Consider the following 23,441-nt stretch of genomic DNA (forward strand, 5'->3'; position numbering starts at 1 on the left):
GATTCACAGCTAACCTGGGGAAATTCTTGGAGTGTAGCTGCATGCTACCACCACAACTCGGTCACTCAAAGCTAGACATTTTACAATATGCTGACGACATCATCATAATGGGTCACACCAAAGTTGGAATCCAACGAGTTCTGAATAAGTTCCAGGAATACAATGAAGCCAACTTTCTTATGATCAGTCAGGACAAGACCAAAGTCCTGATCTTTGGCCACTGCAGAAAAAAGAAACTTTAAACATGGTGTATGGGAGTTGGGACTATTAAAACAACCATGAAATGCAACTACCTGGGGGTATGGTTCAACGAGGCTACCAGACCAATGGCCCACCTAGCCGCCCTGGAAAAGAAAGCCGTAGCGATCATACATTGCCCGACCTGTCTTAATAGGAACTTAAAAGTGACTCCGCATTACTCATACTAAAGCTCATGAAAGCCTCTTTTATAATGGCACTACACTACAGTCAACAGGCCTTACCAGAGCCCTGTGCCCCAAGCGTAGATCACGCACAATGTACGGCCTATAAGGGAGTACTTCAACTCCTCAGATACATATGAAGGACCGGTCTACGATTGGAATTGGGACTTCCAAGACAATCCCTAAATCGCAAGGCTGACACCCTGAAATTTTATATAAGGGTCCGAAAAGCACTGAGTACGCCTAAAAGAGACATTTGAGAGTCCTGGGAATCCCTAGCACAGACAAGTTCAAAAAGCTATAGTCTTTACAAATCGAAAGCACTGTGATAAACTCAGGCGTGATCCTTAATACAGCCTGGAAAAGGGACATCAACCGGCTGCTGAACTCAACCTCACATCTGCTGGAAACTTGCTACTTAAAGTCTTCAACTAACTCATTCCCCCTGAATGATTCCTACCTACTGGGGAAGTCACAGCCATACTTCTCAGAAGGCATAAACAGACTGGTCCACAGAGATATTCAGGCACCTGCTAGGCCTACCAATGGCTGACTTAAACCAATGGGCCACATTGGGAAAGCAGGGGGCCTGCAGATTGTGCAATGATAAGAAAGAATCATGGTTTCACCTTCTGTGCTGCTGTCCCGTGCTTGCCTCCCCAGGCGATCTCTCCTGAAACAAATTTTTCTAAAGAAGGAAATCCACTCATGCCTGGATTCATTGTCACTGTGCTTCTCCCACACTGACATAAGAAGCTTTAAGACCTACTTCGACCCTGCCCTGCATCTCCCCATCTGCCAAATGTGCTCAAAAACGACTAACGGACTATTTCATGGCATGACCCAGAAGAAGAAAACGGGGCAGCAAGAGTCTCTCAGGCAAAGCACAACACACTAAAAGTAAAGTGGCTCCCCTCGCCAACCTTTTCATTGCTCTAAAATGCCCAACCTGCATCTTGTACAGGCCTAGTTCTGAAATGTTTACCCCCCCAGCACCCCATGGGGGTATCAACACCCGCACTTTCCTCTTTATTTGTTTTACTCACTGTTTAAAGAAGATAGGGCAAGTAGCTGAATTTTCAGATACTCAAACACTGATTGTATATATGACTTCCTCATTCTCTGCATAACCTTATCCTTGCTATGGATAACATCGGTGCTTCTTTTATCCTTTTATTAACTTTAATAACTATTTTATTGTGAATTTGTTATGGTTTTAACTAACTAAACAATGAAGCTTTACTTACTCACTGAATGCACAAGCAACTTAGGATTGGGTTTACGCTGATATGGGCTCATCGAATAGGTATGGCCAGACATGGGTTCCTGCACACTCTGACACTGGAACCAAGCCACTTGCTGACGAGCGCCTAGCAGGGTGAACCCGGTGGCAGGTTGCTCATGTGTTTGATGTATCCCCCCCCCCATTCCCCCCCCTAAGTGGCAACACCTCGTCTCATGAGGAGCAGGGTCAATGCTTCGTTTGAAGATAATTATGACACCGCTTATCTCTTTTGAGCAACAAAGAAGGGTGATGGCGCTTGCCATATTTGATGGCTGAACAGAATGGTGATTGGTGCACTGTGTAATGTAACATTGGTCAAAGATTTCTGGAAATGTAGTTTATCGTAGAAAAAAAATATCCGATTGGCTGCTATCATATCTTCGGAAAATAAATAGAAAAAAAGTCGGAGACTCAGGTCCTGACTCCAGTAACAGGTGGAAGGAAGCAGCAGTGAGAAGGATAGGAATGTTTTTCTCTACATTACATCATAATACATCAAATCTACTGTGACAATGTCCCATATTTTCCTGGACATTCCTGGTTCTCAGAAGCCTTACCCGGCGTCCTAAAGCTTTTCTTCATTTTAAATACATTCCTTGTTTTTTTGCTCCAGTCCAAACTTTTACATTTAAATTCTTAGACTTGTAGTTCTGTTTTATAATCGAAAAATAAAAAGATTATATGCTCATCACACCTAGAAAACGCGAAGGGGTGTGGTGTACACCAGGCCAGGTTCCGGAAAGTTTTATTTGGGTGGGCCAATGGTGCATTCAGATGGGCCACTATGGGCTCGATTTGTCGCACATATGTCTAGGCAGGCCTGCTTCAGGGCCCTTCTTTATCTCTTCTTAGTCTTACAAGGCCCAGTAAAATGCACTCTTTCCCAAATCTCTTTCTAAATGTAATCACTCTCAAAAAGAGTTTTTTCCATGTAATGTCCCTTTGATGGGAAGAGGAGGTTTCTGAGGTGGGAGTATCAGGCAAGTGACACTTCTCGGGCTCCCTCTGTGTGCGAGCCTTCCGAGAGAATCCCTCTTCATTACTACCTCCACCTGACCACGGACTCTGCAACGCATTCCCATACAGGCTTGATTATCCACTACTCCTCTCCAGTGCACCTCATCTCACAGATGACCTTGGGCCCCAGCCCCATATCAGGCACCATCGGGCTCCACTTTCATTTTTCCCGGTAAAAACACTAGTAAAATCACCTTCAAACTTAAAACATTGAATATAGTAGTAAATATAATTAACATGCACTTTAAAGTATGTTCCACAGTAGCCCTTATAACTCAACAGCTAATTAAATAAACAAAAACAGAAAGGCCGGCTTCAGTGCTGATGCGAAAGTCTTTTTTGGCGCCGCACCAATAACCTCTTTCTCCGTAAATAACTTTACTCCCACCTTCAAACAGTGCCCCTCAATTCTCAATGCCCCCTCTATTGACCTCCGCCTCGGATTCCCTCACAGCCACACGCCACAAGTGCCCCTCATCTCCCCATAGCCCCTCCCCCTATTGACCTCCTCCTCGGATTCCCTCACTGCCACCCTCCACCAGTGCCCCTCATCTCTCCCTAACTACCCCCTCCACCCCATGATCTCTTCCTCGGATTCCCTCACTACCATCCTCCACCAGTGCCCCTCATCTCTCCGGAGCCCCTCCCACTACCTCCTCCTCAGATTCCCTCACTGCCACCCTCCAACAGTGCCCCTCATCTCTCCGGAGCCCCTCCCACTACCTCCTCCTCAGATTCCCTCAATGCCACCCTCCAACAGTGCCCCTCATCTCTCCGGAGCCCCTCCCACTACCTCCTCCTCAGATTCCCTCACTGCCACCCTCCAACAGTGCCACTTATCTTTATGTAGACCCTCTCTCATATGCATTTCATTTGTTGTATAACGCTACTCATATCAGTGTAGTGTGTGTCAGTACTTTACACAACGCACACATACAGAGACAATGAATCGTACAAGTATGTAAATCAGTCTATAGGGAATGTCATATAAGCCAATGAGGATTACAAGGTGTATGAATCACATGTCATCCATACTGGTGGGCAGGATATTTTAAGAGGGTTTGGTCTGGGGAAACACAACCTTAGGATTTATAGAGTATTCCATGGGGGTCGGTACACAGACAAAATATCGAGTTTTAAATTTCGATATACAATTATATCGAAGTTTAAATATCGATGGGACAAAATATCGAAGGTAAGTAATATCGACAGTCTTAATATCGATATTAGTATGATATCAGTAATATCGAAGTTTTAAATATCGATGTCAATAATATCGAAATAAATAACTTCGATGTTACTAATATCAATTTTTAAATAAATTTAGTGTATATTATATTGTATTTATTATGTTTTATTATTTATTTTTAATGTAATTTAATTAAATATTGTCTTTTACTACTGTAGCGGGTTGTGGGTTTATAGGGGAATAGGGTGGGAAGTAATTTAATTATGTTAAATTAATTATTAATTAGTAGGAATTATTAATTAATTAATTGAGAATTAATTTTTAATTAATTTTAATTAATTGATTACTTGATAAATATGTTCTGTAGCGGGTTATGGGTTTATAGGGGAATAGGGTGGGAAGTAATTTAATAATAATTAAATAATTAATATATGTTTGTACATATTTTAATTAATAATTAATTAGTAATTAATTTATATTAATTAGTTAATTAATTAATATAATTTTGTACATATTTTTAATTATTAATTAGTTGGTAATTAATTAATATTAATTAGTTAATTACATTAATTAGAGTAATTTTTTTTTAAATATAATTTTGTGTTATTCTTAATTAATTAATTGGGAAAAATAATATTAATTAATAAATTAAATTAATTAAAGCTAATGTGCTAATATATTTACTTTATTGCTATTGTTAATTAATAATTAATTGGTAATTAAATAATATTAATTAATTTTGGGTAAAGGAGTATTTTTAGGGTTCAGGGTCAGTTTTCAGTTTTTAGGTAAAGGGGTATTTTTAGGGTTCAGGGTCAGTTTTCAGTTCTTGGGTAAAGGGGTATTTTTAGGGTTCAGGGTCAGTTTTCAGTTTTTGGGTAAAGGGGTATTTTTAGGGTTCAGGGTCAGTTTTCAGTTTTTGGGTGAAGGGGTATTTTTAGGGTTCAGGGTCAGTTTTCAGTTCTTGGGTAAAGGGGTATTTTTAGGGTTCAGGGTCAGTTTTCAGTTTTTGGGTAAAGGGGTATTTTTAGGGTTCAGGGTCAGTTTTCAGTTTTTGGGTAAAGGGGTATTTTTAGAGTTCAATCAATCAATCAATCAACGACATTTATAGAGCGCACTACCTACCCGTAAGGTCTCAAGGCGCTTGGGGGGGGGGGGGTGCCGTTACTGCTCGAACAGCCAGGTCTTGAGCTTCTTCCTGATGGAGAGGTGGTCTTGGGTCAGGCGCAGATCGGCTGGGAGGGAGTTCCAGGTCTTGGCGGCCAGGTAGGAGAAGGACCTTCCTCCTGTAGTGGCTCTACGGATGCGTGGGACGGCGGCGAGGGCGTGGCTGGCAGATCGGAGGTGGCGTTTGGGGGCGTAGAAGTTGATTCGGTTGTTGAGGTAGCCCGGGCCTTGATCGTGTAGGGCTTTGTGTGCGTGGGTGAGGAGCCGGAAGGTGATTCTTTTGTTGACGGGGAGCCAGTGCAGGTCTCTCAGGTGTCCGGAGATGTGGCTGTTCCGTGGGATGTCGAGGATGAGTCTGGCTGAGGCGTTCTGGATCCGCTGGAGTCTCTTCTGGATCTTGGCGGTGGTTCCAGCGTAGAGTGCGTTGCCGTAGTCCAGTCGGCTGGTGACGAGGGCCTGGGTGACGGTCTTCCTGGTCTCCGTGGGGATCCACCAGAAGATCTTCCGAAGCATGCGCAGGATGTTGAAGCACGACGAGGAGACGGCGTTGACTTGCCTGGCCATGGAGAGGGAGGAGTCCAGGATGAAGCCCAGGTTGCGTGCGTGGTTCATCGGTCTGGGTGCGGTGCCCAGGGCGGGGGGCCACCAGGAGTCGTCCCAGGCGGAGGGCGAGGAGCCCAGGATGAGGACCTCCGTCTTGTCTGAGTTCAGTTTCAGGCGGCTCGTCGTCATCCATTCGGCTACCTCTTTCATCCCTTCGTGCAGGTTGGCTCTGGCGGCGGCGGGGTCGTTGGTCAGGGAGAGGATCAGCTGGGTGTCGTCGGCGTAGGAGATTATGTTGAGGTTGTGTTGGCGTGCGATGGCCGCGAGGGGGCGCATGTAGACGTTGAAGAGTGTAGGGCTCAGCGAGGATCCTTGAGGGACGCCGCAGATGACTTCGGTGGCCTCTGACTTGTACGGTGGTAGGCGGACTCTCTGTGTTCTTCCGTCGAGGAAGGAGACGATCCATTCCAGGGCCTTCTCCTGGATTCCGACGTTGCTGAGGTGCTGCACTAGGGTGTGGTGGCAGACCGTGTCGAAAGCCGCGGAGAGGTCTAGGAGGATGAGGGCCGCTGTTTCTCCGTTGTCCATCAGGGCTCAGATGTCGTCGGTGGCGGCGATGAGGGCGGTCTCGGTGCTGTGGTTGGCGCGGAATCCGGACTGCGATGGGTCGAGGGATCCATTCGTCTCGAGGAAGGCGGCCAGCTGTTTGTTGACGGTCTTCTCGATGACTTTGGCTGGAAACGGGAGTAGAGAGATGGGGCGGTAATTCTTGAGTTCGGTGGGGTCTGCTGTAGGTTTCTTGAGTAGAGCGCTGAGTTCGGCGTGCTTCCAGCTCTCGGGGAAGGTGGCGGTGTCGAATGAGGTGTTGATAATGTCCCGCAGGTGGGGTGCGATGACAGTGTCGGCCTTGTTGAAGACGTGGTGAGGGCAGGGGTCGGTCGGAGATCCGGAGTGGACGGAGTTCATCATGCGGACGGTGTCTTCGGTGTTGACCGGAGTCCAGGCGCGGAGGGTGGTGGTGGGCGGTGTTGCTGCGGTCGTGGCGTGCGTCGGTTGAGTGCTGAAGCTGTTGTGTATGTCTGCGATCTTGTTGTGGAAGTAGGAGGCGAGGGAGTTGCAGAGGTCTTGCGATGGGGTGATGTCGTTGTTTCCGGCGTTGGGGTTGGTGAGCTCTTTCACGATGTTGAAGAGTTCCTTGCAGTTGTGTGCGTTGTTGTCCAGTCGGTTCTTGAAAGCCGTTTTCTTGGAGGTGCGGATCAGTTGGTGGTGTTTCCGGGTGGCGAGCTTGAGGGTGGTCCTGTTGTCCGGTGTGGGTTCCTTTCTCCAGGCTTTCTCGAGGGCTCGGCAGTTCTTCTTGGAGCTCTTGAGTTCGTCGGTGAACCATGGGGCTCTCTTACTGCCGGGTCTGCTGGGCGGGATCCTCAGAGGGGCGAGTTCGTCTGCGCATTTGCTGATCCACTTCGAGAGGTTGTCGGCGGCCTGGCTGGGGTTCGCTGAGCTGGCGGGAGGGTGCTGGCTCAGGGAAGCGGCGAGCTGGTCGGCTGTGATCTTGTTCCAGCTTCTTCGGGCAACCTGTTGCTGGTGGTGGTGGATCGTCGTTCTTCTGAAGGTGAAGTGGATGCATCTGTGGTCCGTCCAGTGGAGTTCTGTGGCGTGGCTGAAGGCAATGTCTTTGCTGGATGAGAAGACGGCGTCGAGTGTGTGTCCGGCGAGGTGGGTCGGGGTGGACACCAGCTGCTTGAGTCCAAGGTTGGCGAGGTTGTTGAGCAGGGTGCTGGTGTTGCAGTCGTTGTTGTTCTCCAGGTGGAAGTTGAAGTCCCCCAGGAGGATGTAGTCAGCGGAGGGGAGGGCATGCGGGCTGACGAAGTCGGCGATGTCCTTGCTGAATTGAGTGCGTGGTCCCGGAGGTCGGTAGATCAGGGTGCCTCTGAGGGTGGTCTTCGGGTCGGTGTGGATCTGGAAATGCAGGTGTTCAGCGGAGGGTGGGGTGTTGTCGGTGCTGGTCGTGATGCGGATGGTGTTCCTGTGGATGATGGCGATGCCTCCTCCCACCTGGTTGGCGTTGCGGTCCCTCCGGGTGATCTTGTAGCCTTCTGGGATGGCGATGGCGATGTCGGGCGCTGAGGAGGCGTTCATCCAGGTCTCCGTGATGAAGGCAACGTCAGGAGCTGTGGCGTCTAGGAGGTTCCAGAGTTCGATGGCGTGTCTGTGGACGGAGCGGGTGTTGAGCAGGATGCACTTGAGGTGGTTGCTGCTGGTGTTCAGCTTGGCAGGTGCTGGTGTCGGGCAGGTCCGGATGCAGGTGAACTTGCAGGTGTTGCAGCTGAAGGGTCCGTGGACGCGTCGTGGGGTGGCTCGGTCGCATCCCGGGACTCGGCCGGTGTTGAGTGTGATGAGGGTGGCGGCGGAGTACGTCAGGCGGGTGGGCTGGGGTCCTCGAGGGCCAGGGGTCCTGGCACTGGGCGCGGTCCAGGCGCGGACGGGCGTAGACGGGCTTACCTTTGGTGCGCCTTCGGCGCACAATCGGCGCTCCCGCTGCGCGTGACCGCTGCGCGTTCGCACGGTCGCCATATATGGCGAAGTGCGCGGGTGGGCGGAGCAGCTGGGAGGCGGGAGCGGGGAGGGTACAGAAGGAAAAAAGGGGCGGGGTCAGCGGTGGTGGCGGGAAGCGGGGAGCGGGGAGGGAAGACGGAGGGCGGCTGCTGGCAGAGAAAGCAGGCAAAACACAGGGTAAAAACAACAATCAGAAATATAAAAACAATTCTAACAGTGAAAACACCAGGGGCACAGGGGGAGAAGCGCCGAGCACGGACCACGCCGCTCGAAGGAGGGGGCGTGGTCACGAGGCGGCAGTCAGGCAGCAAGGTAGATTAGAAGGGGAGGCACACGCAGCAGCTGGTGGCCGTGCGGCGCGGGGGTGTCCCAGAACTGGGTCACACTCACCTGCGTCGCACGGTCGCCATATATGGCCAAGTGCGCGGGTGGGCGGAGCAGCTGGGAGGCGGGAGCGGGGAGGGTACAGAGGAAAAAAGGGGCGGGGTCAGCGGTGGTGGCGGGAAGCGGGGAGCGGGGAGGGAAGACGGAGGGCGGCTGCTGGCAGAGAAAACAGGCAAAACACAGGGTAAAAACAACAATCAGAAATAAAAAAACAATTCTAACAGTGAAAACACCAGGGGCACAGGGGGAGAAGCGCCGAGCACGGACCACGCCGCTCGATGGAGGGGGCGTGGTCACGAGGCGGCAGTCAGGCAGCAAGGCAGATTAGAAGGGGAGGCACACGCAGCAGCTGGTGGCCGTGCGGCGCGGGGGTGTCCCAGAACTGGGTCACACTCACCTGCGTCGCACGGTCGCCATATATGGCCAAGTGCGCGGGTGGGCGGAGCAGCTGGGAGGCGGGAGCGGGGAGGGTACAGAAGGAAAAAAGGGGCGGGGTCAGCGGTGGTGGCGGGAAGCGGGGAGCGGGGAGGGAAGACGGAGGGCGGCTGCTGGCAGAGAAAACAGGCAAAACACAGGGTAAAAACAACAATCAGAAATATAAAAACAATTCTAACAGTGAAAACACCAGGGGCACAGGGGGAGAAGCGCCGAGCACGGACCACGCCGCTCGAAGGAGGGGGCGTGGTCACGAGGCGGCAGTCAGGCAGCAAGGCAGATTAGAAGGGGAGGCACACGCAGCAGCTGGTGGCCGTGCGGCGCGGGGGTGTCCCAGAACTGGTTCAGGGTCAGTTTTGGGTTTTTGGGGTACAGGGATATTTTTAGGGTTCAGGGTCAGTTTGGGGTTTTTGGGGTACAGGGATATTTTTAGGGTTCAGGGTCAGTTTTGAGTTTTTGGGGTACAGGCGTACAGGGTAAAAATATTTTTTTTTTTACATTAAATCAATTAAATGAAATTAAAAAAAATACATTAAATTATTAAGTGTTTTATTTATTTTAAATGTATATGTATTAGTTTTAATTTTGTTTTAATATATTTTTTTAATATTTGTAAAATTATATGTATTTTAAAATTATTTTTACATTATTATTAATACATTTAAAAAAACGATATTTTTAATTTCGATATTTTTGTACTACGATATTATTTTTTCGATATTTTTGTACTTACCTTTATGAAGATATGACTCCGATATTTTTGATGTCGATATTTTTGTGCCGATATTTTTGTATTTCGATATTCTGTCTGTCGATATTATGTCAGACATTAATGGGGGTCAGCTTTACTGATAAAAATGTATATCTGCCCAAACATACTCATTTTGGCAACATTAAAATAATGAAAGACTGGGGAAGTTTTAACTATATCACAAAACAAAAAAAGCGAAGTTCTAACTATACCATTCATGTTTGTATGCAGCTCTTTGATGACAGTTTGTTGGTTACTGTCCTATGTAAGGATTGTAACTTCTGAACTGCAAGTAACAAGGATCTCTGTGACAAATGCAGTAACCCACTGAGCTATCCAGGGCTTTAAGTGGGCCGGGTCTCACTGAGTCTGAGCACAGGCAGTTTTTTTAAGGGGGCCTCGAAACGGGTCTCTATCGGGCTCTGTTTTGTGCGCTGGTCACAGGTAGGCCGTTTTTTTCCGAACTGCAGTGACAGCAGTCAGGAGTCTGCTGTCACCGCAGTCCGGAAAAAAGTGCCAGGGCACAAATCAGAGCCCGATAGAGACCCATTTTGAGACAGCAGCCACATCGGTGTATGCTGCTTACTAGTGGAAAGTTACGGCATAACGTCATGCCAGGTGAGCGTTGTAGGGAGAAGGGAAAGGGAATTCCTTTAAAGAGAGTCATTTTCTCTCTGGATTTCCCTTCTCTTTTTGAAACTCAGGAGCAGCAACATTGTTGTGATGTCATCAGTGCTTTAAGTAGAAGCTTTTACAATATTATATACAAGCCATAGTTGCTGGTATTTATTTTATGCAACTAACAACCATTGACAAAGCAAATAGTCCTGGCTTGTAGGTATGATGTTACTTGTTCTATCATATACCTGGATACAATGACAGAAACAGCACACTGCTAAACACAGATTTTTAATGTACTGTTTTTAAGCCACGTCCTCAATTACATTGGCCATGCCCCTTTGAGAGACCCCCCAGTTTTTTCATCCCACTTAAAGCCCTGAATTTATCCACATAAAATACAGTTCATCAGCATTTAAAAACTACCAACAGACAAATGATTGCTCTCTGGCAGGATCATTCATCACCAGCGTTATCTGGGCATTTTGTATTATTATTGTTGTCCTGCATCAGCCATGATAATGATAAAAACTGTTTAAATGAAGCACACACGAAGTATGTGTCCTGCTGGGCCTGTGCAGATTTTAAAAAGAAAAAAAATGTAGTAACGCATTCTCTTACCTACTACATTAGTCAAACTTTGTGTCACAGCCTGATGTTATAGCCACGGCAGGGGTCAGGAAAGGTGAATAGAAATAAACAAATTTTACAGAGACCTTTAAATACTGGGCTGATAATCCGTAGCTAACATCTGCTTCAAAACATGGACCCTAAAGACTGCGGTTGCGCCACCGGTGGCTCTTGTTCATGTACTGGGTCGTGCAAGTGTGAGAACTGCAAATGTACATCCTCGAAAAAAAGCTGCTGTTCCTGTTGCCCTCCCGGATGCGATAAATGCGGCCAGGGGTGTGTCTGCAAAGGAGGATCGACGGAGAAACGCAGATGTTGCACATAATTTTCAGATTAGCTTATTCAGTGCCCATGGAGTTGCTTAACACACAATGAATTGCACTTTTTGATTTATTTTTCTTTCTTGTGCAAATGAGCAATCTTAAATTTACATATTATATATTTGTATATAAATGTTCTGCTAATAAAGTAACCTAAAATACGGAAATAAATAAATAAACAAACTTCTTTTCTCCTGCGCTACATGGAAAAAGAAATATCAATGCAGCATGACAGTAGGCAAAGGTTACCAAAGGTTACCGTAGTCAAAGAAAGGATTTGTCGCCTTTTGTCATGCAGAGATAAAGGGGTGAAAAAATAAGCAAAGCCTTGTTAACATGTAAATGGTCTTGTAAAGACCTGTGAAGTACTCGGGGTGGCTGTGATAATCTGTAAAACTGTGTTTGCGTGCGCCCGGAGAAGCGGTCTTGGCCCGGGTTGACACACAAGAAGGGGGAGGGTTGAAGCACTTTGATCCCAAAGGCGTTGCCCGCCTGTCTTCAAGCCCTCACTGTGAGGGCCAAGGATCCTGTTTGGGTGGGCCAGGCTCATGTTTGGGTGGGCCTGGCCTACCCAGCCCACCCGCCGGAACCGGGCCTGGTGTACACACACATGGCTACATAAAAACCATGACATACCAGGCTTAGACAGGTTTTATTCCTGCTTTTATGTCTGGCATGTCCCTCTTTTTGAAACTCAAACCCAGACCCAGCAGCAGACCCAGCAGCAGAGACAGGTGTTAGAGTGATACGATCATATGATTCCATTACCTCCTTGTACTGTCTCCCCGTCCCATTCCTTACAAGTGAGCAGCTAGTCTGCTCCACAGAAACCTAGTACCTAGCAGAGCTTTTTGCCCCTCCCCCAGTATGGCGTCACCATCATGTGACAATAAAGGGGGGGGAGAGTCAGAGAAACTTCCTGTTCTTTTTTTTCTGCGTTCGCAGTCTACTGATGTCCTAGCAGGAGCTGTTTGGGGGTAAGTTTTATCTCTGTTTTGTGGTTCTTGTGGCGGCCTGCTTTAGCGGCTGCCTTTTTTCCTTTTTGTTGCATGTGTGACTCCCAGAGGTTCGATCCCTGCTCTTTGTGGCTCCGCCTTCATGTACTTGTTTGTGGGTGGGGGGGGCCTGTCACTTGCTCGGTTCGCTCTAGCGGCCAGCTGTGCCTCCTTTTTGGCTGCTGCTTGCTTTTGGGACATATGGTTGAGGCGTTACACTTGAATTCCGATTGGGTTTCCCTGCGCAGGTTGGAATCCTGCTTGCAGCGTCTTGTGCTTTTATGCCTCCTCGGCCTGCTCTAGTGGCCGTTCCTCCAATGCCTGTCCCGATGCGCCCTGCTATAGCGGGCAGGGTTTTTCAGCTGTGTTTCCTGCTGGGTGCTCAGCTCCCTGGGGATGTTTTTGGGCAGCCGGACGCTTTTCAGTGTCTGCCCCCTGTTTCCCGTGTGGGGACAGGGCCTCAGGACTTCATGCCTTTCCGGGCGGGTCTCTTTTTCTTGGGTCCCGTCCTCTGTGGCTGCTTTGTGTCCTCCTCTCTTGCGTTGCTGCCGTGGCGCTGGATGCCTCTTCACCTGCAGCCTCACACGGTTACCTCAGTGCACAGTTATCTCTCGCGATGTACTGTACAGCGCTTTGTTTGCCTCCTTCACTGCAGGCAGTGTGATGGTGCTCTCTGCAATCACCTCTATGCATCCTTGCGCCTGCTTCTTCGTGTGGAGGTTGCTGCTGCCTTCCGGGCTCGGCTAGCTGTTGGTGGATTTGTTCAGGGTGCGGAGCTCTCTGACTTGTTCATTTGTGTGCGCTCTCACTCCGTCCTGGATGGCGTTTTGCTTGCTAGCCTTTCCTCATGATTCTTGTGTGGGGGCGCCCTTCCTTCTGTCGCTGTGGTTGGCATGTTGGGGGGCGGTGTGGCGTTCCTCTGCTGCTTCCTGCTTTTTATTTGGGTGTGGGCCTGTTCTGCTGACATGGTCCGGGCCCTGGCTTTTCTTTTGCGGGATGGTGTGGATGCCTCCTCTCTCTTGGCCCTCCTGGTGTTGCAGGTGCACTGGTTGTTGTCCCTCTGTGTGCCACTGCGCTGCTTATGCTGCTTCGATTGCTGCGTGGTGTCCTGCCTGGATGCGTTCCTGGTTGGCTGGGTCTTCTTAGTGGTCGGTCCTGCTTTGGTTGCCCTTTGTGGGTTCCCATGGACTTGCTCATGGTGCGGCGTGCTCGTGGCTCCTGTCCACCCTCCTTCTCGGGGACGTGGGTTTGCCTGCCACCGTGCCTTTGGGCCTCCTGCTCTGGGTGCTTCGTGACCCTTTTTGTGGCTGGGGTCGTGGCCAGGGGGACCCTGAGGGTGTCGGGTCCTGTGCCTCTACCGGTGTTGCTGCCACCACTTACTTCTCTTCCCATTGGCTTTTCTGCCTATGCCTGTTTCCGGATGCCTGAGCGGTTCTGTCTGTGTCGGAGAGTTGCTGGTTGGAGTTTTCCTCTCCTCCCCCACCGGGTTTCATTCTGACTCCCCTGCCCTGTCTTCCTCTGCATCGGAAGGCGTTGGTGGCGGGTGTGCGGCTTCTGTTGGGGAAGGAGGCTGTTGTGGGGGTTCCTCTTCTGGCAAGGGGCGAGGGTTGCTATTCGGTCCTTTTTCTGGTCTCCTAGAAGGATACTTCAGATCTGCGTCCTGTTTTGGGTCTGAAGCGGGTCTATCGCTTCGTTCTCCGTCGTCCGTTCCGGATGGTGTCTCTGCTGTCCATCCTGCCTCTGGTGCTTCCGGGTGGCTTCCTGGCAGCCCTGGATCTGGTGGCTGCGTTTCTGCAACCGAGGAGCTGTGGCTCGAATGTAAGTCTTGTACCTTTGTTGGTGCCCGCCCTCATTGACCAGGGTTCGTATCCTCCCAATGCTGTACACGTATCCCCAGGTGGTATATTTTGAAATTTTCACCGAGCTCTTGGCCCCTCTGGTGGGTATTCTTCATTCCAGGGGGCTTCAGGTGTTTCCCTTTCCGGATGACTGATTGTTTGTCTCTCCTTCTTTTTCTCAGGGTATCGGATGTGGCCCAGGTGTGTCTTCTCCTAGGTTCTTTTGGGTTCCTCATCATCCGCTGAAGTCCTCCCTGGTGCCCTCCCAGTACCTGTAGTTCCTTGGGGCTCCCTTCCGCATGGACCTGGGCTTGGTGTTCCTCTCCCGGAAGCCCAAGTTGACTTTGTTTCGTCGCCTTTCTTGGCTTCTGTCCCAGCCCCGGGTGTCTGCCCGTCTCTGGTTACGGAGTCAGGGGGAGTTGGCGTCCACTTTACATCTCCTTCCTTGGGCCAGGTTACATCTGTATCCCCTGTTGCATCATGTCCTGTCCCACTGGGTTCCTGCCTTCCTGGCCTACGAGACTCTGATTCCTGTGACTCCAGGGATTCGGGCGGATCTCCAGTGGTGATAGGCCCCTCAGTCTCTTTTACGGGGGTTCGATCTCCTTCCTCCTCAGTCTGTGGTTGTTTGCCCACGGATGCCAGTGCCTTGGGTTCGGGTGCAGTTCTGGGTGCCTCCAAGGCTCAGGGTCGGTGGTCCCGTTTCGAGGCCCTCCAGTCCTCGAACTGGAAAGAGTTGAGGGCAGTTTGGTTGGCTCTTCATTGTTCGCTTCTCTCCTTCAGGGTCAGGCGGTCTCGGTGCAGACTGTCAACTAGGTGGTTCATGCTTTTGTGAATCTCCAAGGGGGCATGTGTCGGTCTTTGTTTCTCCTGTCCCGGAAGGCCGGGCTTTGGGCCGAGTTGTGTCTCTTGTCTCTGACGGCAGTCTATCTTCCGGGGAAGGTGAATGGGTCTGGGGTTCTTCGGGCAGGGTGTTCCCCTCCTCGGTGTCCCTCTGTCTGTCCCCGGATCTGTTCGATCTGGTTGTCCTTAGGTTCCGCCGTCCTTGGCTGGATCTTTTTGCCTCAGAGGGTTCTGCCCTTCTTCCTCTGTTTTGCTGCATCATTCCCTCTCGGTTGGCGTGGGCCCCCGATGCTTTCTCGTTTCCATGGTCGGTTGGATCGGCCGGAGGTTCTCCTAGTGGTGCCGGAGTGGTCTCGTCAGTCTTGGTTTCCCCTTCTGCTGACCTTTTCTGTTTTGCCCACTTTGGAGGTTTCCCGTGTCCCTTCCCTCTGCGGGCTCCTCTCTCAGGTTTGACTCCCTGCGCCGCCTCTGGCTGGAGGTTTGGCGCTTGAGAGGTTGTGTTTGCTGGGTCAGGGTTGCTCTGTGGAGGTTGCAAAATGTCTCCAGCTGTCTCGGCGCCCTTTCACCTTGGAGTCCCATGCCCGTCACTGGAAGGATTTCTCCTCCTGGTGTCTTGGGTAGGGTCTCTCTTCTGCCTCCTGGGAGGCTGTGAGGGCGTTGGACTTCTTGAGGGTTGGTTTCGTCCTGGGGCTAGCGGTTTCTTCCCTGCTGATGCTGTGGGCTGCCATTTTTCATTTTAGAGGTTCCTCTGTGTCCTCTGTCTCTCCATTGGTGGCTCGCCTTCTGAGGTGTTTTTTGCTTCTGCGTCCTGTTTCCCATTCTCCTGTGCCTCCTTGGGATCTCCCTTTGGTTCTCCAGGCTTTGACAGGTCCTCCTTTTGGACATTTGGACTCCGTGGCCCTGAAGTTCCTTTCTGCTAAGGTTCTTTTCCTGGTGGCCGTTGCTTCTGGGCGAAGAGTAGGTGAGATTGGGGCTTTGATGGCTTCTCCCCCCCTTTTTGCGCTTTTGCGCTGACAAGGTCATTTTACGCCCAAGTCAGTTCTTTCTGCCTAAGGTGTTGTCTTCTTTTCACTGTCAGGAGGATATTGTTCTCCCAGTGTTTTTTCCGGATCCTGCCTCTCCTGAGTTGGTGCTCCTCCATTCGTTGGATGTGCTGAGGGCTCTCCGCATCTACTTGGAGCGTACGGCTGGTTTCCGTAAGGTTTGTCACCTATGGCCTCTCGGGCTGGGGCTTAGGCCTTCTTTGTCCACGTTGTCTCGTTGGGTCAGGGGCACTGTGGTTTCTGCTTACAATTATGCCCACTGTCCTTTGCCTTCTCCTGTTCAGGGTCGGTCGACTAGGAGCATTTCGTCCTCCTGGGTCATGTTCAAAGGGGCCTCCTTGAGGGACATTTGTGATGCTGCCACATGGGTTTCTCCCCATACTTTCGCTTCCCATTATCAACTTCAGTTGGGGATGGCGGCCTCTTCTGCCTTTGGGGCTCATGTCCTGTCTGCGGTACACGATTTGTGATGTGTACTGTTTTCTGTTTGATTAAAATGGACCTGTTTTCCTCGCACTTTTTGGTCTGTTTTTTTCTTACAATCACCGTGTGCTTGGGTATGGGCTCACTTGTAAGGAATGGGACGGGGAGACAGGACGAGGAGGTAATGCCGGTGGTGAATGGAGAGATTAGCATGCTGATGTGAGGGAGGGGCTGCACCTGGTTCCTTAATGGGGCTGGGCTTTCCCCACACATTGCTGGCTTCGCCCCCTGTGGTGCGTCTAACGACCCTAGCCTCCCTAGTGAATGAAAGGGGTGGTTGAGCCATCAAGGGTGCTCCAAAACCAGCTGCGACTGGTTTCTCCCCCACCCTGCACCTACAGACAAAGGAATTTACAGTATAAGAAGGGGCTGTGTCCCCTAACAAAATGTTCTCTTCCAGGATCCCGAGGGGGCTGCTGCTGTTGCTGGGCAGGAGGACCGCCACTTGGATTGTCTCCCTGCCTGGAGACCCAGTGAGCTGGCTCTGTGCCAAGCCTTGCCCCCCTGCCCACCTGAAGAACTTTTCTGGACCGTTTGTTCCTCTCAAGCGCTGGGAGTGCTTAATTTGTCCTGCTAGTACCTAGGAGCGCTATACTTTCACCCCCAGCGCTGGAAGCGCTTTTCCTTCACCTCTAGCGCTGGGAGCGCTGTGGATTGTTCTTTAGCGCTTGGGAGCGCTTTATTGCCTTTATAGCGCCTGGGAGCGCTTTGTATGCAGGAAGCCGGTGCCCACCCGGCGATTGCCATATATTTGCCGATTTTGTAGCCCGGGCAGGTGCCCACCCTGCCAGGGACCTGGTGCCGTTGGTTTGGCCCCATATCGAGTGCCCACCTCGCTTTGTGATTTAATTGCCGAGGGAGCCACCCCTCGAACGAAAATCACTGCCGCAGCCCAGGGGCATTGAAATCATTGCCAGGCCGCTGCCTAGTGCGACCCGGAAGTGCCGCCTCCACGTCCCCAGGGCTGCGCTGCTACTGGCTGCCCTCGAAGTGCCCGCGGCTCGCCTGGTTGTAGGCGGGGCCTCGGGACAGAAGGAGAGCGGTGCCGGCCTTCACGGGGCTCCCGGGACTGAGGGAGAGCCCCGGAGTACTGCCAGGAGGCAGAAGAAGAGCCGGGCAGAGCAGAGCTGCCGCGACGTCGGAGCCTCCCCGCAACCAAGCCCGGTGAGTGTTAACGGGCCAGTGGGACGCTCCGGGGGCCATTGTGAGTCTGAGTCCCCAAGGGGGACTCCGCCAGTGACGGGGGCATCATTTCTTTGGAGCCTGAGAGGCTCCTCAGGGCGCCGCAGTTGGCTCAGAGCTCCAAGGGGCTCAAGGCGTCCCATTTGGGTAGAGAGCCCACGAGGCTCTTGGGGGCATCTTCGATTCCCGAGTCCCCAGGAGGGGGACTCCAACGGCGGGGCACATTCTTCTTGAGAGCCCACGAGGCTCTAGCATCACGAGGGCAGTTTTCTTTACGTAGGGCCCCAAGAGGCTCAAGGCAGGCACCGCATTTGTTGTCAGAGCCCAAGAGGCTCGTGGGTGGCGCAGTTTCTTTGAATTAAGAGCCTAGGAGAGGCTCAGGGGGCCATCTAGTGAGGTCCTGGTTCCCTGCGTGACCTGTTCCTAAGGTGGTTAGGATTGCATAGGTGGTACTTACTTGTTACCAGTGATTACTGGTTGTGTGCTTTATGTTCTATTTTGTGCTACAGTGATTTATATTCCATGTTCTAAGTGCTAATTCTATCTAGTGCTAAGTTCTAAAAGAGCTAATTCCTGACAGTGGTCCATGTGGCCCTGTCTTGTACTTATCCCCTGTAATTTCTGCCCGTGCCTGTTGGCACATTATAAAGTGTGTGTTTTATCTAATGTGTTTTGGTATAATACAAAGGCTATTTTTATATATAACCTTGTGTGGAGTTTCATTTGTGGTGGGCCTTGGGTTTTGTTGCTGGGGTGCGTGCGCAAATACTTAACTCACATCGCCTCCAAGTTTAGCCTTGCTGCTCGCGCCACGTTACCTAGAGGGTGAGCAGGGGTTATCTTGGCGTGTAACTCCCTTGCCCTGACTTAGGAGTGGTGGTCTCTGACTGACTTTGGCGCAAGCCCTAGCCAGCCAGGGATCCCATTTCTAAGACACCACATCACTCAGGGGCACCACTCAGGGGCACAACCACATCACTCAGGGGAACAACAATATTACTCAGGAACACCACCACATCACTCAGGGATACCACCACATCACTCAGGGGCACCACCACATCACTTGGGGACACCACCACTTCACTCGGGGACACCACCACCTCACTCGGGCACACCACCACATCACTCAGGAAAACCACCCCATCACTCAGGGACACCACCACATCACTCAGGGGCACCACCACATCAATCAGGGACACCACCACATCACTCAGGAACACCACCACATCACTCGGGAACACCACCACATCACTCGGGAACACCACCACATCACTCAGGGACACCATCACATCACTCAGGGGCACCACCACATTACTCGGGGCACCAGTCCGGGGCACCACCACATCACTCAGGAACACCATCACATCACTCAGGGACACAACCACATCTCTCGGGAACACCACCACATCACTCGGGAACAGCACCACATCACTCAGGGACACCACCACATCACTCAGGGACTCCATCAAATCACTCGGGGACACCACCACATCCGTCGGGGACCCCACCACATTACTCGGGTGGAGTTCTGGACTTTTTTGGTTCCGTCCAGAGGTGTCAGGGTACAACACCCAAAGACCCCGGAGTTCCAACCTGCCTTGGTGCACAAATGAACAGAAACACGGGCTTCTCGATGGTGGCGTCAAAGACCAAAGGTTTATTACTGCAGGGACACAGAAGTCACAGATACTACACACGGGCAGTAATCAGGAGCCTGTTCCATTTGTACAAAGTGGGTTGCTCCTTATATACGAAATTTTAAGCTGGGGGCGAATTCTTTACATGTAATACATTCCCAAAACCTTTGTGTCTAAAACAATAAATATTTGGTGTTACACAGGAACCGTCGATAATATCTGAGGCCAAACACTGCGAAGAGAGGGGTTCCCACTAGTTTGTCACAATTCCCTGTCAATATTGCATTCAGGACCCGGACCGCCTCATCATAAAGTTCGTTACCTCCCCCTAATAAAGGTTCAGAAAGAAAGAAATAGAGCCAGGTGTGGAAGATAGGAAAGCGGGATAAGGGATGTTTGTGGGTTGTAAATGGGCAAGGCTACCGGCTTCGGCCGCCTAATCATGATCAGGTACAATGGACACGAGGACCAGTTTGGCAGGACTGGCCTCGGGCAAAGGAGGCAGCCTTTGTCGAGTCATGCAGCCACAGCGTGATCTGGTTTAAGGTGTACGTGTCATGTAAGAGGTGAATCTCCGGCTAAGGCTACGTGTCCTTAATCAAAGTGGAGTGATCAGAGGCTATTGCATATGTGAGGGCAAGGAAACACAAAATGGCGGCCATGATCTAAGATGGATGCCGTGGGTAGATCGGAAATATATCAATAGAAGGAGTGCTCTTGCTTGTAGCGTAGCGAAAACACCAGGATATACTAAATGGATCATTTGCGGTTCGCTGATACCAATATTATGTATTTCCGACAAACTTGAAAACACGGGTTCAAATTGTCACGGAACCGTCACGGAACCTCAGACCCTCCTTTTGCCCTTACATAGGCAATTACTCAGTCTATGTCAGAATCTAGTTCTATGCTCATCAGGTCAGTGACATGCTGTTGTATCATCATCCTTTCTCGTGTCTTTTCTCCAAACGCAGGTGGTTTTCTGAGACAAGTCGCAGCACAAAGACTACACAGAGCAGGACCACACTGGATAATCAGACAACATGAGAATAGGAATACTAGGATGACACCAATGACCATTAGAACCTTCCATCCCCACGCTGAGATCAGAGTCCAAAACCACTCCATGAAGGACCAGTTTCCCTTGTCTACATGTATGGAGTCTGAAATCTTGTGCAACTTAGAGATCGCCTCATAGACTGTTGGAGCATTATTAGGAATAAAGACACAGCAGCTCGATTGGATCATTTTACATACCCCACCTCGATCTGCAAGTATAACGTCTAGAACCATACGGTTCTGCAACGTCATGAGCCTATCCGCCTGAAGCTCAGCTGTTAGATTGCTAAGGGCACCAGCAGTTTCGGTAATAGTAGATTCAACTACCCGTGTTAGCTGACGTATGTTTCTACTATTGGCCATAGGCCCCCAGAACGGAAGGAAGCCTTTGAAGAAGTCTCCAGCTTCCTGACCAGCGGTATCTTCCTTGCTGAAGACACCTCTCGCTACTCTTGTTCTGTGGTAATCAGGTGAAGCAGTGTATGTCGGAGGCAATAGTCGAGCAATATAACATGATCCTGAGAAGTCGGCAGGCAACCATGTATAAGCTCTGTCTCGACAAATGAAATAGGTACCCCTAGCAGTGAGAAAGGCAGGGGAAGAGTTAGCCGGAAACACATAAGTCTCTACGCACTCACTCCTCCCTAGCTGAGCTCTTGGATTTCTCCCATTACCTTGCAAACAGACCTGACCTCGGTGAGGTACGACCCAGATTGGAGTTGAGCTTTTACGCTTGCTTTCTCCTAAACTAAGGCGATACTCTGAAGTATTCCAACTTAAATATACTCGCAATTCGTCTCTAGGGTAAGATGGAGTATTATTGACGTCCTTGACCATGTCAATAATTCCCTGGACTAAAGCTTTATTGGCAGAGTTATATTTAGTGGAACGCGGTAGACGTGGAGGATAGGTTTCAAGGGCATAAGCAAAGATGGTTTGGAAGGCCTGAAATGATCCATTATAGCTGTAAGGCAAAACCAGATATGGAATACCTTTATCCATAGTGTGGGGTATCAAGCCACACACCCAGCAGTCTGTAGTGTTAACTACCAGTTGGTGTTGGTGCAGGAGCTGTACAAAAGTGTTGTTAGTGAATTCTGAGCGTCGGGCTTGCTCATGTTCTGGAAACGAGTGAAAAGAGTGTATAGAAGAAACAGTAGAAATAGCAGGATCAAGGGGAGGTACTGTAGAAACTGGCACAAAAATCAAATTTATGCTAAAGACGATTCCACCCACCAATGTTGCTAAAACAATCAAGAATGTAATGGCACATTGCATCAGAAAACATTTGCTATGAAGAATTCTATTAAGTCTGTTTCTGCGAACATAAATCACATTTTCTCGTTGCAGCGCAGGAAGCTCCATCTTCTACAATCCGCTCGCGACCACTGATGATGTGTACGTAGATGAAAATGCCTCTATCAGCCCTGGGAGTTCCCAGAACCAACAGAAAGATCGACCTTGTGTCAGACCCCTGCAAATTCAAACTAGGCACACAGCCACGACCCTACGGCTACCCAGACGGCAAGGCAATTTTAAAAACAAATAAACAATAGCAAACTTCCTGGCTGAAGGCAAAAAGTTCAATATATCAAAATCACAATATGCAGTTGCCTGCTTTATTTGTCCATTTTATGGCTTCTTAGGTTGTATCTCTGCTTCGCTGGTACTGTCTGATCGGAAAATAGTGTATCACTAGCAGCTGTTGCAGAGTTTAAGTTCGCAGGTGGCAAAGTTTCTTCTGATGCTGGGGACAAATGTTCAATGTTCAAAGGAGTTTTTTCAGGAGGAGAGTCAGGTTTCAAAGTGTCAGTAATCAATTCGGCATCGCTGAAAGAGATGAACTTCGGTGTGATTTCAGATTCGGAGGCACCAATTCCCTTTTTCACCCAGTCGTCGTAAGGGAGCGGCAACGGAACACGCTTTACATGAGAAGCATGAATCCAGTGTTTGCGGCCAGCGACACGAACTGCTGTCCTCGTTGCCAGTAAGATCTGAAAAGGCCCCACAAATCTTGGTTGAAGGTTCTTCGTCCTCGCGAAGTTCTTGATTACAATGAAGTCACCTGGTTTCAGCTGGTGCCCTGGACTCTCCGGAGGTTTTGGCAAAGCATCGAAAACCTGTTGATGAATAAGATTCAATTTAGCAGTCAAGTCGTAAAGGTAGTCTATCAACATAGGATATTCAATGGAGCAAAATTGTTTAGGCCTCGGCACACCCCAGATATTTGCCGGGCGGCCAAACACAATCTCATTTGGACTAAGCCCTATTCTAGAATGTACTGTTGCTCTCGTTGATAACAAGGCCAAAGGAAGTGCGTCTGGCCAGGCTAAACCTGTGGATGCTTGTATTTTGGCTATTTTCAGCTTGAGGGTGCCATTATAACCCTCAACTAAACCAGCAGACTGGGGATGGTTTGCACTGTGAAATTTCTGTTTCAATCCTAGACCGGCACACACACTCTGCATAACTTTCCCTATAAACTCACTTCCGTTATCTGACCATACAATCCGTGGCATTCCATACCTAGGGAAAAATTCCTTGAGAAGGATTTTGGCAGTCGATAGGGCAGTGTTGTCCTTTAGTGGGTATGCTTCTATCCACCTGGAAAAAGCACAAACTACCACCAGGACGTACTTTAAATTGTTGCAGCGTTCCATGTGAATGAAGTCTAACTGAATCACTTCAAAGGGACAGGAAGGAGGAGCGAAATGACCAGCTGGAGTTGGAGTTCCCTTGCCAGGATTATGCATCAAGCACACCATACAATTTTTCACCACTCTCTCTGCACACTTACTGATTCCCTCATTCTTCCAGACCGGAGCTAACATCTTACATATCCCTTTAGAACTTATATGCGCTACTCCATGCGCCATCGTCACTACTGCAAGCACATACGCATCGGGCAACATCCAACGCTGCTGTTCTGTCAAATCAATCCAACATCCATTCAAGTCCAACTTGCCCGTACTTTCTCTCCATACACGTTTCTCTTCCTCAGTCGCTTCTTTCTGAATCTCTTTCACACTTTCCATAGTATCCTCACA

At 49.9% G+C, this 23,441-nt stretch overlaps 1 pseudogene; it reads left to right on the plus strand.

Moving 5' to 3' along the window:
- The first annotated feature begins 11,101 nt into the window (after positions 1 to 11,101).
- LOC147718177 (metallothionein pseudogene) lies at positions 11,102 to 11,319 on the plus strand (annotated as a pseudogene).
- The last annotated feature ends 12,122 nt before the right edge of the window (positions 11,320 to 23,441 follow it).

The sequence above is a fragment of the Lissotriton vulgaris genome, chromosome 4_1 (genome assembly GCF_964263255.1).
Source record: "Lissotriton vulgaris chromosome 4_1, aLisVul1.2, whole genome shotgun sequence".
Classification (NCBI taxonomy): domain Eukaryota; kingdom Metazoa; phylum Chordata; class Amphibia; order Caudata; family Salamandridae; genus Lissotriton; species Lissotriton vulgaris.